At 32.2% G+C, this 16,524-nt stretch overlaps 1 pseudogene; it reads left to right on the top strand.

Moving 5' to 3' along the window:
• LOC114914571 (BTB/POZ domain and ankyrin repeat-containing protein NPR5-like) overlaps positions 1-1,768 on the top strand; it is a 33,689-nt pseudogene extending 31,921 nt beyond the window's left edge.
• Positions 1,769-16,524: the final 14,756 nt, after the last annotated feature.

The following is a 16,524-nucleotide window of genomic DNA, read 5'->3' as shown; positions in this document are numbered from 1 at the left end:
GAACAAAGGAAAAAATGACAAAGAAGAAAGGAGGCAAAGAAATAGGCACAGAAAGGAAAACTTCGAAAGGAGCTTTCAAAGGGAGAGCATGAAGACAACTACCTAAGACTGGGGGACAACTCGACAAAACCTCAGCGCCAGGAGCAGATCTGCAGCAAAAGTGAAGTTTTGGATGTAAGTGACTGCATATATATAAGGCCCTTCAACGGTCGAGATGAAAGCATGCCGGACGAGGGCTTCCCGGATGCTGACACGTGGTAGAGCCTGAGCCCTCCCTCAGTCCGACGGTCTGACGCACCTGCTCCCAGATCGAGCCATGTCGCCTCCATCCACGTGAATAGTTTCGGCCCAATAGCTCTCTGACACGTGGTGCGTCTCGGGATTCATTAACCAACGGTGGTTCATGTTCCCAAGGAGACGGCGGTTCGTGTTCCCAAGGAGACGACAGTTCGTGTTCCCAAGGAGACGGCAGTTCACGTTCTCAATGCGACGTCTGACATCGGATCGCTCGTTGGTACGGTCGTCAGAGTTGGAGCACGACATGATGGATGACCACTCCTTTCGCCTGAAACCACCGCCCGCGTGGAACCGCTGGCCAACACGACATCTGACTCAGGAGTGGGGGGGCAACTGTTGGGATATACCGACTGACCCCTCTACGCCGACTCTACCGATCGGACCGACCGACAGCTCTGACAATGACTACCGGCAATGGCTTTCGACGATATCCGACCGAAGGTATGTCGGTCAAACAGACTCATACTTTTCCCAACCGGCCAAGTAGCCGAGCCCAAATCACCGACCCACCGTCAGGGGTGGCACCCGACGCCCGACTTCCGCTAGGCACCAGACCAGCCGATGGTGCTCCTGGGTCATCACCCGATGTCTCAGTAGCCAAATACCGACATATAGTCGGCCAGTCCACCCAAATGCCGTACGGCCGCTATGGGCAGTTGTCCTATCCAGGACATGCGACATGGCCCTCCTAGGGCGTTGTCCTGTCAAGGACATAGATTGATCCGAGTGACTTGACAGCCTACGGTGATTTGACAGCCCCCGATGATTTGACAACTCCTCAGTTGTCTGCACCATCAATGATGGGACCCTATCGCATTCTACTATAAAACGGGGTAAGGTAACAGTATTGGTAAGTTCCAAGTCCTAAGGTCCCAAGGACTGAGTCTCGAGAAGCGCCTCTTAGCTCTTGAGCTCTCTTTCCCTCTCTCCCATTGAGCCTCTGATTTTCTCTCTATTGCCTAGTCTCCTCTCTGACTTGACCGTCGGAGGGTCTCCGTCGGAGGCATCTCCGGTCTGTGAGGATTTTTCTTGCAGATGCGCGACACCGATGATCAGACGATGGGGGGATTGGCCGCAACATGTCCCATATTGAGCCCAACAAGCTCAGGCTGTGTCTTAAACTAGTCCAGTCAGCTGTGATGGTTTTATCCCGAGAACAGGAGGTGGCTGCTGCTGCCACCACCGCCTCCACTACAGGAGATCGTGCTCGCGGTGGAAGCAATCTTAACATAGCCCTCTACCAATAAATGAGTACAGAAGGGAATGATTGCAATATTGCCAGTAACACTGATAGCGGTGTGGGAAGCCTTAGTTTGGATTCAAGAATGGTGTCGTTGCATCTAGGAACGGCTGCTGCTTCTCATTTGGATTGTATGATTGATGATGGAAGGCAGGGCAGTAAAGGAAATAGGTCTCAAGGAGGCAAGGGGATTGGCCATCATCCATGTTTTCTCATCAAGACTTCCCATAGCCACATCATAAGCTGGAGCAAGTGTTCCTTAACCTCCCTCTCTCTGTCCCTACCGTCCTCCCTACCCACACCCCACCGTGCGCCCCCCTCCCACACAAAACCCCACCCGACCATCTAGAAAGAATGGGATTAGTTAGGGTGGAGGAGATGAGATCTACTTCTTATGTTGTCATGCCTCCGATCCAAAATTTAAATTAAAATAAAAATTCAGAAGATATAAGCAACCACCGCATACTTACAAAGTACTAGTCCTATAGATATACAAAGATTCCAACCTGACAAAACTTCAATATAATATTCAAAATAGCATACTCCAAACAGTGGTAATAACAGAACTAATTATTACAAAAATAAATTTTAACTTTAACTTTTTACAATATTACATATCAGTTTTACATCGATATCATAATATACTTACTATCCCAAAAATGGCCCCAAAAACTAACCACTTATAACAGACTGGCCTCACCATCTAAATACAAACCCCCAAAATTTCTTAGGTTTGGCGTCCCCAAAAATAATCCCAAAATCTGAAAACAACAAGTGAAAGTTTATAAGCTTCACAGTTTAGGAAATAACAAATACATCTATAAAACATATCTAAATTATGATGATCTATAATTCAAATATATCATAGGGATGCGATATCGATCTGATCAAGATCAAAGTTATGAAGTTAAAGATATCTAAGATACAATCTCATATCAGTTTTTCTATAATATGAAAATCAGTAAATATACTACAACAGAATGGGATATTAGTGATGAAAAAAATTCATTGCTAATAATGAATTTTCGTCACTAAAAGTTATTAGCGATGAAATTATCGTCGCTAATATTTGGTCATAAATAATGACATCATTGATAATTTTTAATGATGAAAAAAAATTTTATCGTAAATAATCGATATTACCTAAGAAAAATTTTCATCATTAAAAAAATTATTTTTCAAAAATTATTTATGATAAAAAATTTTAGTCATAAAAAAGATAATTTACGATGAAATATTACATCGCTAACAAAAAAAAATTATTTATGATGAATATTATTCATCATTATTAATTTAATTAAAAAATTTTATAATTTAAAAAAAATATTAGCGATATAAATTTTTCATCATAAATATGATAATTTTCGACATAAATTTTCATCGCTAATAAATTATCAATTATTTATGATGAAAATATTTTCATCATCATTAATTTAATTAAAATTTTTTATAAAAAATAAATTTAAAAAATATATTAGCAACATAAATTTTTCATTGCAAATAAAAAAATTTTTGACATAAATTTTTATCACTAATAATTATTTACGATGAAAATATTTTCATCATTATTAATTTAATTAAAAATTATAAAAATTAAATTTAAAAAAATAATAGAGATATACATTTTATGTCACAAATATAATAATTTTTGACATAAATTTTTATCGATAATAAATTTTTAATTATTAGCGATGAAAAATTTTCATCAATATTAATTAATATAAATTTTTGATATTTTTAAATTTATTAAAAAATTATTTATGATCAATTTTTTATCGCTAACATATTTTTTGGTGACCACTATTTTATCAAAAATAATTCTGTCACTAATAATTTACATATATTTTTTTAAAAAAATAATTTATGAATATATATTTAATTTATATTTATAATATTTTTTATAAATTAAAAATAAAAAATAAAAATAAAAATTTTACATAATAAATCCATAAATAATTTTTATCATTTTATTATATTAAATTAAAATTAAAAAAAATCTAAAATAAAAATAAAAAACTACATAAATAGGCCGTCAAATGTCGATATCTGCAAAAGGAGAATAGGCTGGGGAAGGAGAGCGCTCAGATAAGCTCAGATCGATCTGCTGCTGCCTCATCAGTTGCATCATCTGCTCCATCTGTACTATCCGCTCCATCATCTAGATCTGGAGCTGTTGGTACTCGTCGACGTATGCAGTCAACTCATCAGCTCACTGCTTAGCCTGCCTCTGCACCTCCACCAGCCGAGCATCGCAGGCAGCATGGATGTCAGCCTTGAATGAGTATGAGGATGAAGGAGCAGTGATTCCATGCCCTAGATCTCTAACATAATAGGATCTCGTACCAAGTATCTGATCATAGAGCTCGTCATCTGTGGGTGCAGTCGAGCCCTTAGAGGTAGGCTGAGATCTGATGTCTATCATACGGTCCTGAAAATTAAAGTTATAGCTATTTTAATTTCATACTGAAAATCAAACTGCGAATGAAAAAATAATTAAAAAAATTTACAAAAAACTCCTGGCACCCCGTCATCCACTCCCCTGACTGTCGCTGGTGGGTCTGTTGGTAGATATCGATCCTACCAGGAAGCTCGTCACTTTTTGCATCTCTCTACAATTTGAGAATAATTAATTAAAATTTTTTTAAATAGTTAGAGAGCTAAAATATACTAATTAAAAATTACTTACCATCTGTTCCATGTGATGAGTGAATGATCTCGAATTCCCACAATATGATACGGTCTGTCTCGTTCGATTTGTGACGTTCTGGACACATCTTCTCTGTACAGATAGTAGTCAAATTAGTAGATAACAAACTAAATTTAAGAATAAATGATTCAATCATTAAACTCTAAAAAAAAAAAAGTTTGGATGTGTAACCTGATATGCCGGATCCTCATAATGCCGGCATATGAGAGCCTAATCATCCATAATGATGCTGTCATAGGGCCGCTGCCACGCTGCCTCCACCCCATGATCTTGCATCACATGGTATCAATGCTGATGGATGCGGTGGCGATACTTCTTGAAATACAAAGATAAATGAGCATCCATAGCTCGCCGCATGCGATCCTCCTCAAAATCAATAATATCAAATACACCCTGTCAATAAGAAATATTAGAAGAATACCGTGCTAATTAAATATTCATAGTATAATTTATTTTACTTATAACTGGATGTAGAAAATCTCTCTCTGATCCAGTATAATGTGACGCCAAGCAAAAAGCATCACTGAAGCATAGCTGCGGCATATAATATCCAGCTCGATCTGCCATGGCTTGCACCATCTCCTAATAGGCCTGGTGTAGTCGGATGGTATCTCTATACGAAGATGCTATCCTAGATGCTCATGTCTCCAATGCTCTAGAGCAAGGTTCTTCGATGGATCTTGCCCTCATCTTATTACTGGTGGAGACTGACCTGGAAAAATAATAAATAAATCATTAGTATGATAGCTATCCAAATACAAAAAATTAAATTTTATTATATAAAAAGTATAATAATACCACTCAAACCCACCTCACTCGGACCTGCCTCACTGGGATCTACCAATGCAGGACTCTCTGACGACGGAGCTGGTATATAAAAAAATTTCAAAATAATTTCATCAAAAAAAATAATTTTCTCTTAATCAATAAAAATTTATATAAATAGTTAATTTATAATTTTTTCTTCAAAAAAAATTTTTTCTCTAAAAAATTACGTACATAAAAAATATATTTACGATAAAAAGTTTAATTTATGTCGCTAATAATTATTATAACAATAACTCTTCGACTTCCACAATGGAATGGGTACTATAAGAGATCAATAGCTTTGAGGTCTTCGATCTCCAAAGAGCTCGTTTTCTTCTTGAAGTTCTCATTTTGAAAGTCGGAGTCTTTATTCCAAAAGCTCATATATTGCATGCATGTAAGGATCGAGATTGAGAAATTCATCAGGAATTATGTGAGCATCAAAGATCTAGCAATTAACCAGAATCAAAGTAGACCTGCGAGTAGTGCCAATTTTGTTATAAAGTACAAGCTCATATTTATGCTTTGTATTGTTAGAAAAATAAGTGCTCGTATTATTTGTCTTCTCATGATTAAAACTCTTACAGAGATATATTTGAGCGTCGATCGATACAGAAAGCGTGGTACCTTTCGAAATCATGAAAGTCATGCTAGAATGCACTGCTAAACTATATGGTTTTTGCATGAAAGTAGGCTCCTTTCATACAGCTTAAGATAGATATTCCATCAGAAAGATTCATTGATATCACTAGTAACAGTCACAGCGATGAACAAATAAATTTTATATGTAAATAAATATATAGCTCATTTCATTCAAAAGGATCTATTCATTCTAAAGTTCAGTCTGGATCATAACTTATATTTATTTTTTTATCATATAAAAAAATAAAAGATATATACAGCTGCTATAAAAAATAGATGCAGTTGCCTTATATAAAATTAAAAATTTAAATTTAATAATTTTTTTTAAGTTTTAATTTTTTATATATTAATGATGAAAATATTTTTATCATAAATAAATATATTACGATGAAAATAAAATTTTTATCAAAAATAATCATTATTTATGATGGAAAATTTTATCATAAATAATAACCAACTTTTGATTTTTATATTTTTTTAATTATTTATGATAAAAATATTTTTATTATTAATAATCTAATACTTATGATGAAATTTTTCATCATAAAAAGGTATTATTTACGATAAAAATTTTATCATAAATAATGATCAACTTTAGATTTTTTTTTAATTTTTGCTTTTTTTAACTATTGGTGATGAAATTATTTTCATCGATAATAATCTCATATTTATGATGAAAATCTTTATTTCATCATAAAAAATATTTATTTATGATAAAAAATTTTCATCATAAATAACAATCAATATTTGATTTTTTTTTAAATTTTTAATTTTTTAACTCTTGATGATAGAAATAATCTCATATTTATGATGAAAATTTATTTTTCATCATAAAAATAGTTTATTTATGATAGAATATTTTTATCATAAAGAATAATCAATTTTTGATTTTTTTAACTACTGGCGATGAAAATATTTTCATCGAGAATAATATCGTATTTATGATAAAAATTAATTTTTATCATAAATACTCAATTATTTATGATATAATTATTTAATCATAAATAATCTATAATTTTTAAATTTTTTATTTTTTTCAAATATTGGTGATGAAAATATTTTTATTGAAAATAAATTTAGTGCTAACAGAAAAAATGATTTACATTACAAATACTTAAATTATTTATGATGAAAATATTTTTATTATGAATATTTAAAAATTTAAAATCAAAATAAATGATAAATTATTTACGATAAAATTTTTTATCATAAATAATGATTAACTTTAAAATTTTTTTTGAATTTTTGATTTTCTTAACTATTGGCGAAGAAATTATTTTCATCGATAATAATCTCATATTTATGATGAAAAATTTTTTCATAGAAAAAAGTATTTATTAATGATAAAAAGTTCTCATCACAAATAATGATCAACTTTTGATTTTTTTTTTAATTTTTGATTTTTTAACTATTGGTGATGAAAATATTTTTATCGAGAATAATCTCATATTTACGATGAAAATTTATTTTTCATCATAAAAGTAGCTTATTTATGATGGAATATTTTCATCATAAATAATAATTAACTTTTGATTTTTTTAATTTTTTATTATTTTAACTATTGATGATGAAAATATTTTCATCAAAAATAATATCATATTTATGATGAAAATTAATATTCATCATAAATACTCAATTATTTATAATATAATTATTTTATCACAAATAATCTATAGTTTTTAAATTTTTAAATTTTTTTTAAATATTGAGGATAAAAATATTTTCATTAAGAATAAATTTAGTATCGATAAAAAATAATTTACATCATAAATACTTAAATTATTTATAACAAAATATTTTTATTATGAATATTTAAAAATTTAAAATTAAAATAAATGATGAATTATTTATGATGAAAATTTTTATCATAAATAATGATCAATTTTTAATTTTTTTTTTAATTTTTATTTTTTTTAACAATTGATGATGAAACTATTTTTATCTGCAGTAATCTCGTATTTACGATGAAAATTTTTTTCATCAAAAAAATTATTTATTTATAGCAAAAAAATTTTATTGTAAATAATGATCAACTTTTAATTTTATTTAAATTTTTAATTTTTTTAACTATTGATGATGAAAATTTTTTTATCAGAAATAATCTTATATTTATGATAAAAATTTATTTTTTATCATAAAACTAGCTTATTTATGATGAAATATTTTTATCATAAATACTAATCAACTTTTATTTTTTTTTAAATTTTTTATTTTTTTAATTATTGATGATGAAAATATTTTCATGAGAAATAATTCCATATTTATGATAAAAATTAATTTTTATCATAAATACTCAATTATTTATGATATAATAATTTCATTACAGATAATCTATAATTTTTGAATTTTTTAAATTTTTTATTTTTTTTAAATATTGGTGATGAAAATATTTTCATTGAAAATAAATTTGGTACCGATGAAAAAATAATTTGCATCGTAAATACTTAAATTATTTATGATGAAAATATTTTCATCTTGAATATTTAAAAATTTAAAATTAAAATAAATGATAAATTATTTATGATAAAAAATTTTATCGTAAATAATTCATATTTATGATGAAATATTTTTTTCATCGCTAATATGCAATTATTCATGGTAAAAAAAAAATTACCATAAATATTTTATTATTTATGATAAATTTAGTTTTTCATTGTAAATACTATTATTGACGATGAAAATATTTGCGTTGCAAATAATTCCATCGTAAAAACTCTCTTTTCTTATAGTGATAGTACAAAAATCCAATATATGAATATATCTAGTATCATAATACATACTTAAATATGGGTATCCATTTCTCTTTTCACTCTCAGCCCTGACTGTGTTGCTACGATACCTTCTGTTGCAAGGGATCTTAGAAAAATCTACATTTATATCCCGTGGTGGGTATCTCAAGTCCATGCTTACGTCCTGTGGTAAGCATCTCAAGTCTACGCTTATGCCCTATGGTGGGCATCTCAAGTCCAGACGTCATATACAGTAGGCTGAGAGTCAGGTGATATATATATCATTAACTACATGTCAATCAAAATTTCTTCTCTTTTCGATACATCTTTTATACAGATTTGATCCAACTTGATATAGCTATGATACATGCATTTCAACAGGCGACAATCACAATTCATCAAGCCTGATTTGATCATAACATGTAACATCATTCAATTCAACTCATAAGTCTCAATTCATTAATCAATAATTCATAACATATAAATTTCAGACATATTTAGATCGAAAATCAATTAAAGTGATATATGTTCAGTCAAGAAGATAATATACAATAATTTCATATATAACCGGATCTGATTGAATTTATTATAGTCTGTATCATCTCAAATAAATAAAATGATCTTCACTTGATTTAGATTGCTTAAGATAAGATGCGATTGTCAGTTATAATCATTTATTTCGTGTCAAAAATATGATATACATTAGTTTCAAGTGCCATTCGTTCGGAATATAATTATCATCACTGATCGAGATAATTCTCACTTAATTCAGGATGAACGTGATAACATGGCAATGATATTTGCAATCATCTATATCATATCAAAGGATGATATAAAAATCCATTCAATTTAGTCTAATTATAGATGTACATGTTACTTACAATGATTAATGATATATCAAAAGATCATCCAAATATCCATTTAATTCTGATTAATTACAAAATATAAGTGTTACTTACCTCCAAGATACCGATAGCCAACAACTACTCACTCTATCATGATTTATTGAAATATGATAATTCACAACCACGGCTAAGTTAAGAACCCCTAACATTATTTTAGATTACTTTCTAATAATATTTTCAACCTTCTTAGATTTCATTAATTTTCAGAATATCTCCACTTTGGGAAATAGAAAGAAAGAGAAGAGAAGATGCTACAACCTCTCTTTCATCTTTCTTCCTTATAATTGTCTTTTTTCACTAATTATTTATTCTAGCTAGATTCATCCAAAAATTCTCAAATCTTATCCTTAAGTCGACTCATAACAATCCTTAATTAAAATTTTAGATTAAATTATCTAGTCACTACGAAATTAAAATTCACCAACTAACTTTGGACAGAGTTAATCCATCCCCAAATACAAAACATCCCTCTTTTTAAATTCTTTCTATTTTAATATTTAAAATTTTTATTTTTTTTACCACATTACTCATTCCATCATCTACTAACTTATAATAGGAATCCACTATATTATCTCTACTCATTATTTTTTTATTGAAATCGGTCCAAACAAATATAAAAGAATGATTAATCATATCTATCAATGAGTTGACCCATGACAGCGATGCAACCTACGGCAGTGACAAAAGGAAGAAGAGAAGAAAAAAAAAAAGAAGGAAGAAGTGAGAAGGAGAGAGAGAGAAAGAGAGAGGAAGAGAGAGATTTTTTATTTTTTATTTTTATTTTCCTCTTTTCCACCCCCTCACACACATCCACGTGCGCGCGCGCACAGAAAGAGAGAGGGGTTCGATTCTCCTCTTTCCTCTCTCTTTTTTTTTTTTTTCTCCTCCTTTGTTCCACCCACACCACACACAAACACACACACCGAGGGGAGCTCTTTTTCAAAATAATACAAAAAAAAAAACTTAAATACCAAAATCATTCAAAACCAAATTTTTTTACCAAACTAATGCAAAAGGAAAAAATGCCACTTTGAATGGTGTTTTTCCCCCTTCCACGTCACCCTATTTTCCACGATGGCATCGTCCCAAAAAAAAAAAAGAAACGCCAAATGAAATGGCGTCTTTAAAAATATCATTTTCAATGGTATTTTTAAAAATGCCATTCAAAATGACGTTTTCAATTTTTTCCACCAAAAAAAAGGAGAAATAATAGAGAAATAATGAAAAAAAAAATTTTATAAAATTTGAAATTAATAAATAAATTAAAATTTTAATTTTGATTGAAATTTAGAATATAAAGATTTGAATTTGTAATTCAAAATAAAAATTAATGCAGATATTTATTTTTCAATTTTTTTTAAAAATGTGAAAAAAAATCTTAAGAAATTTAAAAATAAAAAATATCATAGAAAATAAAAAAAAAGAGAAAAAAATATGAAAGAAATAAAAATTTGAAATTTAATTGAAAAACATCATTTCAAATGCTTGTCAAAAAAATTAAAAAAAGAATTTAAAAAATAAAATGTAGCATTAAAAAATAAAAATTTTTAAAAAATCAAAAAAAATAAGAATTATAAATTAAAATTTAAAAAAAAATAAAATTTTAAAGATTAATTGAAATAAAAACATTTTTTCAAATTATTTTCTCAAATTAAAATTAATTTATTTAAAAAAGATTCAAAAAAAATTTTAAAAATAGCCTAAAAAAATTTCATAAAAACATAAAGAATTGAAAAAAATAGAAATTATAATTGTAATTGAAGAACAAAGTTTATAATTTTTAATTTTAAGAAATAAGAATTGAAATTATAATTGAAATTAAAAATAACATTTTAAATAACTAAATTAATTTAAATATAATTTTTTAAAAAATATTTTAAATAAAAGAAAAAAATAGGTAATAGAATGTCAAAAAAATAAAAATGGAAGAAAACTAAAATTAAAATTTAAAATTATAAAAATTATAAATTAAATTAAAAAAATATTTCATAAAAGAATAAAATTAAATTAAATTAATTATAATTCCTTTTTTAGGGTATTTTATAAATGTGACTTAAAAAAATTTAATTTGAATTAAATTTTCATCAAAAAATAAATACATTAAAAATTTAAAAAATGAGGAAAAATATGGAAAAATAATTTTTTTAAATTATTGTAAAAAAATTATCTGAAGAAAAGAAAAAATATTGTAAAAAAATAAAAAATACCCTAAAAAAGAAAGAAAGGAAAAAAATAGATTTGAAAAAAAATAGAAATTGTAATTCTAATTGAAAAATATAATTTTTAATTTTTAATTTTAAAAAATAAAAATGATAATTATAATTGAAATAAAAAATATTATTTTAAATAATTAAATTAATTTAAACATAATTGTTTAAAAAATATTTTAACTAAATGAAAAGAATACGTAATAGAATGCTAAAAAGATAAAAATGGAAGAAAACTGAAATTATAATTTCAAATGATAAAAATTTTAAAATAAATTAAAAAAAATATCATAAAAAAATAAATAAAAAATAGTAATAAAATAGGAATTATAATTATAAATTTTAAAAAAATCTAATTTTAATTTAAATTAAAAATTATTATTTAAATTATTATTTTTATTATTTAATTAAATTTATTTATTAAAAGATTACAAATAAATAATTAAAGAAAATAAAAAAAATAAAAAAAATAAAAAAAAAGAAGAAAATGCCAAAGAGAATGTCATTTTCCCCTCCCCAAACCCCTTTTTCCTCCTCCTTCCTTCTCCCTCTTCTCTTTCTCCCTTCTCCCTTCTCCCTTCTCCCTTCTCCCTTCTCCCTTCTCGATATTCTCCGGCGTCTCTCCGGCAGCACGACAGCGAGCTCTCGGCGGCGGTGAGCTCTTCCCACCTCTCTCTCCCTCTTCCTCTTTCTCTCTCCCTCTTCCCCTCTCTCTCTTTTTCTATTTGTCTCATGTCGGCGGTGGGCAGTGCGTCCCGGCGACGGGCCGCGCGCCCCGACGGCGGGCCCCGGCCCCATCCTCTCCCTCTTCCTCTCTCTCTCTCTCTTCCTCTCTCTTTCCCTTCTCCTTGGCCGCCGGCCACAGACGGCCGGCGGCGAGCTGCGCTCCCCGGCGGCGGGCCCTGCGTCCCGACGGTGGGCTGCGGCCCCCTCCTCTCTCTCTCTCTTCCTCTCTCTCCCTTCTCCTTGGCCGCCGGCCACAGACGGCCGACGGCGGGCCGCGGGCCCCGACGGTGGGCCCCAGCCCCCTCCTCTCTCTCTTCCTCTATCTCTCTCTCTTCCTCTCTCTCTCTCCCTTCTCCTTGGCCACCGGCCACACACGACCGGCGGCGGGCTGCGCGTCCCGACGGTGGGCCGTGGGCCCCGATGGTGGGCCCCGCATCCCGACGGTGGGTCCCGACCCCCTCCTCTCTCTCTTCCTCTCTCTCTCTCTTCCTTTCTCTCTCCCTTCTCCTTGGCCGCCGGCCACAGACGGTCAGCGGCGGGCCGCGCGCCCCGACGGCGGGCCCCGCATCCAGACGGTGGGCCCCGACCCCCTCCTCTCTCTCTTCCTCTCTCTCCCTTTTCCTTGGCCGCCGGCCACAGACGGCTGGCGGCGGGCCGCGCGCCCCGGCAGCGGGCCCCGCGCCCCGACGGCGGGCCCCGCGTCCCGACGGTGGGTCCTGACCCCCTCTTCTCTCTCTTCCTCTTTCTCTCTCTTCCTCTCTCTCTCCCTTCTCCTTGGCCGCCGGCCACAGACGGCCGGCGGCCGGCGGCGGGCCGTGCGCCCCGACGGCGGGCCCCGCATCTCGGCGGTGAGCCTCGGCCCCCTCCTCTCCCGACGGTGGGCCCCGCATCCCGACGGTGGGCCACAGACGGTCGGCGGCGGCCGCGTGCCCCGACGGTGGGCCCCGCGTGGCAATGGGCCCGACGCGATGGGCTGCGATGACGGTGGGGCCCACGGGCTCCGACGCTCATTTTTTTTATCTCATTAATTTTTTTTTATTTTTATTTTTATCTAATTAGATTCAGTTGTATTTTAAATTTTTAAATATATTGCATTTCATGAAAACGTAGACCCGTCAATTGATCAATGTATAATATTCTACGTTATCCGTATAAAATATATGTGAAATATATATTTTTATATGGATATCATAAAATACATATATTGGTCAATTGATTATCCAGTTTGGACAGTTTGGGAATTGCATTTAATTCTATAGATAATTACATTATTCGAATGATATGCGGAGGGTTCGAGAGAAATTTCGGACAGTATTTTTCTTTAGTTCTCCTCACACATTTTGAGTCGTGTGGGGAGAACTAAGGAAAAATACTGTCGAAATTTCTTTCGGTCCTTTTTGCGTATCATTTGATTAATGTAATTAATCTATAGAATTAATATAATTTCCGAATGGGATAGGATCTATCTGTACCTATTTGTTGATGATATGATGCATGTATCATGTAAATCTTTTGAAATGATAAAATAATTAATAATATTAAATATTTTAATTTTGATTTTATTGTAGGTTTTTTTGAGAAAATGGCCAGTACTCGAGTTCGTGTATTATTGTATTATGATGGCATGATACAGAATGATCAAACTGGTGTGCAGTATAGTCACTCTGCAAATCGATGGAGGAAATTCCCATACTGTTACATTAGCTGAAAGAAAATATTCTTGTGGAAAGTGGAGCACGTACAAATATCCATGTTCACATATTTTAGCTGTGTGTCAAGAAATTATTGTATATTTTAGTGGTTTTGTGGATGATGCATATACAATTACAACATATATGAATGCTTGGAGCGGTAATTTCAATCCACTACCACATGAAGATTATTGGATGCATACACGTATGTTCAAATGTATGCCTGATCATCATCGTTTGAGATCGAAGTAGAAAGGTAGACCAAAGTCAACGAGACTACGAAATGAGATGGATGATAGGCAAATAAGAAATAAGAACCACTGTGGTATTTGTAGGGAACAGGGTCATGATCGTCGTCGCTATCCTAGGATATTTCAACATACTTCAACTTCAAGCAGTGAAAGAAATTGAAAGCTTCGAAGATTTATTTTTGTCATTGTTTTATGAATTACTGTGAGATTGTATTTGAATTTACGTGTTTAATATGTTGGGATGAACTGAATTTTGTGTTTAAGTTGTATTGTGTGATAATATTATATTTAAAAAAAATTTAAAATATATTGTCTTATTTTTTTAATATATCTGTGATAATATTGCTTGAGACAGTGTATTATGGCTTACGATCCACGATATCCCGGTCCTCGAGACAGCAGCATTCTTACATTGCAGAAGTACCATCGATCACAGACTATTTTAGATGACGGCGTAAGCATTACAATCTTATTTACTCTTTAAATTTTCATTTTAAAAAGTGTCCAACTGTACACATCTGCGGCAGTATAGCCAATATCCCATTTGTATATAGCTCCTACAAAAACTGATATAGTATAGTTAAAATAAAAAAAATTAGTAAAAAATTCTAATAGATTATGAATACTGTAAATTGATATTTGTAAAAAATTCAAAATTTATCCGTCTAGATGTATCAACTAATGTATCCAACTGGCACCTATAAACCCGTGCCACTCTTGTCGATACGTGATGAACGTTGAATGCAACGTTTCATCTGTTTCACAATGTACTAATATTAAATAAATTTAAAATAATAAATTTTAAATAAAAAAATAATATTTCGATACCTGTATCCCAATGGTCCGTCTAGTCTGAATGGAACATCAGGATCCTGCTGCTCTGATAGCATCTCGAGCAACTGTCGTCGTAATGGACTGATAGTCGGCATACGCTCCCATACCCAAATCTGCAAATTTTAAAAATTAAATAAATGATATATCCAATATAAAATATAATTAAATATTAAAAATATAAATTTTTAATTCACATACCTGTAATAATACAAGATAACCGCCAATCTCGCTCTGATCAGCATAGGAACTCCGACACATAGCTCGGTATAGACAAGCTAGTATTGCACTGCCCCAACTGAGTCGACGAGCGAAGTCTAAATCCTCTAATAATGGCAAAAATATCAACTTCATCTTATTCGATGAAGTATCAGGTAATAGGACACCACCTAACAACCGCAGCACCTGACCCCTAACATACTGCTACACCATCTCTTCTGGTGCATCATCCGCAATATGAAAATGACGATAACGATCATCCAAACACTCAATCCTGAGTCGTGAATGATCAAAAAAATGTGCGTCGGGCTCAAACCCTAACAATCACAAGCACAAAGCCTGCCACTCCGGAATGGTAAGTGTGGGATCAACTCCGGTAACTGAATCTCCATCAACTGATAGTCCAGTAAGGATGCTGACATCCTGTAAACTGATGGTCGCCTCACCAAATGGAAGATGAAATATGTGTGTCTCTGGACGCCATTTCTCAAGCAAAGCAGTAATAAGACCAACGTCCATCTGTATACGACCAATCCGATATACTCTATAAAATCTCAGATATCGTAAATAATCTAACACTCTATTTGGGATGTCCTCTGTCCTCTAGAAATCAGCATCGGATCGTCGTAGACGAAGATGTCTGGGCTCCTGTAATAAAATATAATAATTAGATAACGTACATGATCAATAAAATATGATCGAATTGTGTCACCACGAGCCACCAATTATGTTTAAAAAGCATGCATCGTTAACATGCCACCAAGCTGATGCTTTGCGGTACTAAAGAGCATCACTGTGGTCCACCTAGTTTCAGCTAAACTATCATTTCAGGACCTGAATTTTTAGGTAATGTTCATTATAGGACATTAACTCTTCGAAATATAAAAAAAAATAAATTCTTTTAAAAAAGTTTCAGATATTAATAAAATGGGTCATGTGGCATTCAGATTACTCACCTTATATCTGACGTGGCATATCTTTTCCTTAATTTTTTTCTAGTCTTTCCTTAGCTTTCATTGATTTTTCCAATGTTTCCCCCCAATTTTTCCTCTATTTTTTCCATCCTCAAGAGTCGCAACTGGGTGGGAGGCTTGGACCGGCCAAATACGGAAGCCAAGAGCTGAGATTTTGTATTGATTTTTTCATGTTTTCCCCACTTCGTCCTCTATTTTTTCCATCCTCAAGAGTTGCAACCGGGTAGGAGGCTTGGAGCGGCCAAACAGGGAAGCTAAGAGCTGAGGTTTTGTGTTGATTTTTTTATATTTTTCTTCA

This window comes from Elaeis guineensis, chromosome 10, assembly GCF_000442705.2.
Source record: "Elaeis guineensis isolate ETL-2024a chromosome 10, EG11, whole genome shotgun sequence".
Lineage (NCBI taxonomy): Eukaryota > Viridiplantae > Streptophyta > Magnoliopsida > Arecales > Arecaceae > Elaeis > Elaeis guineensis.
This window is presented reverse-complemented; position numbering and strand designations above follow the sequence as displayed.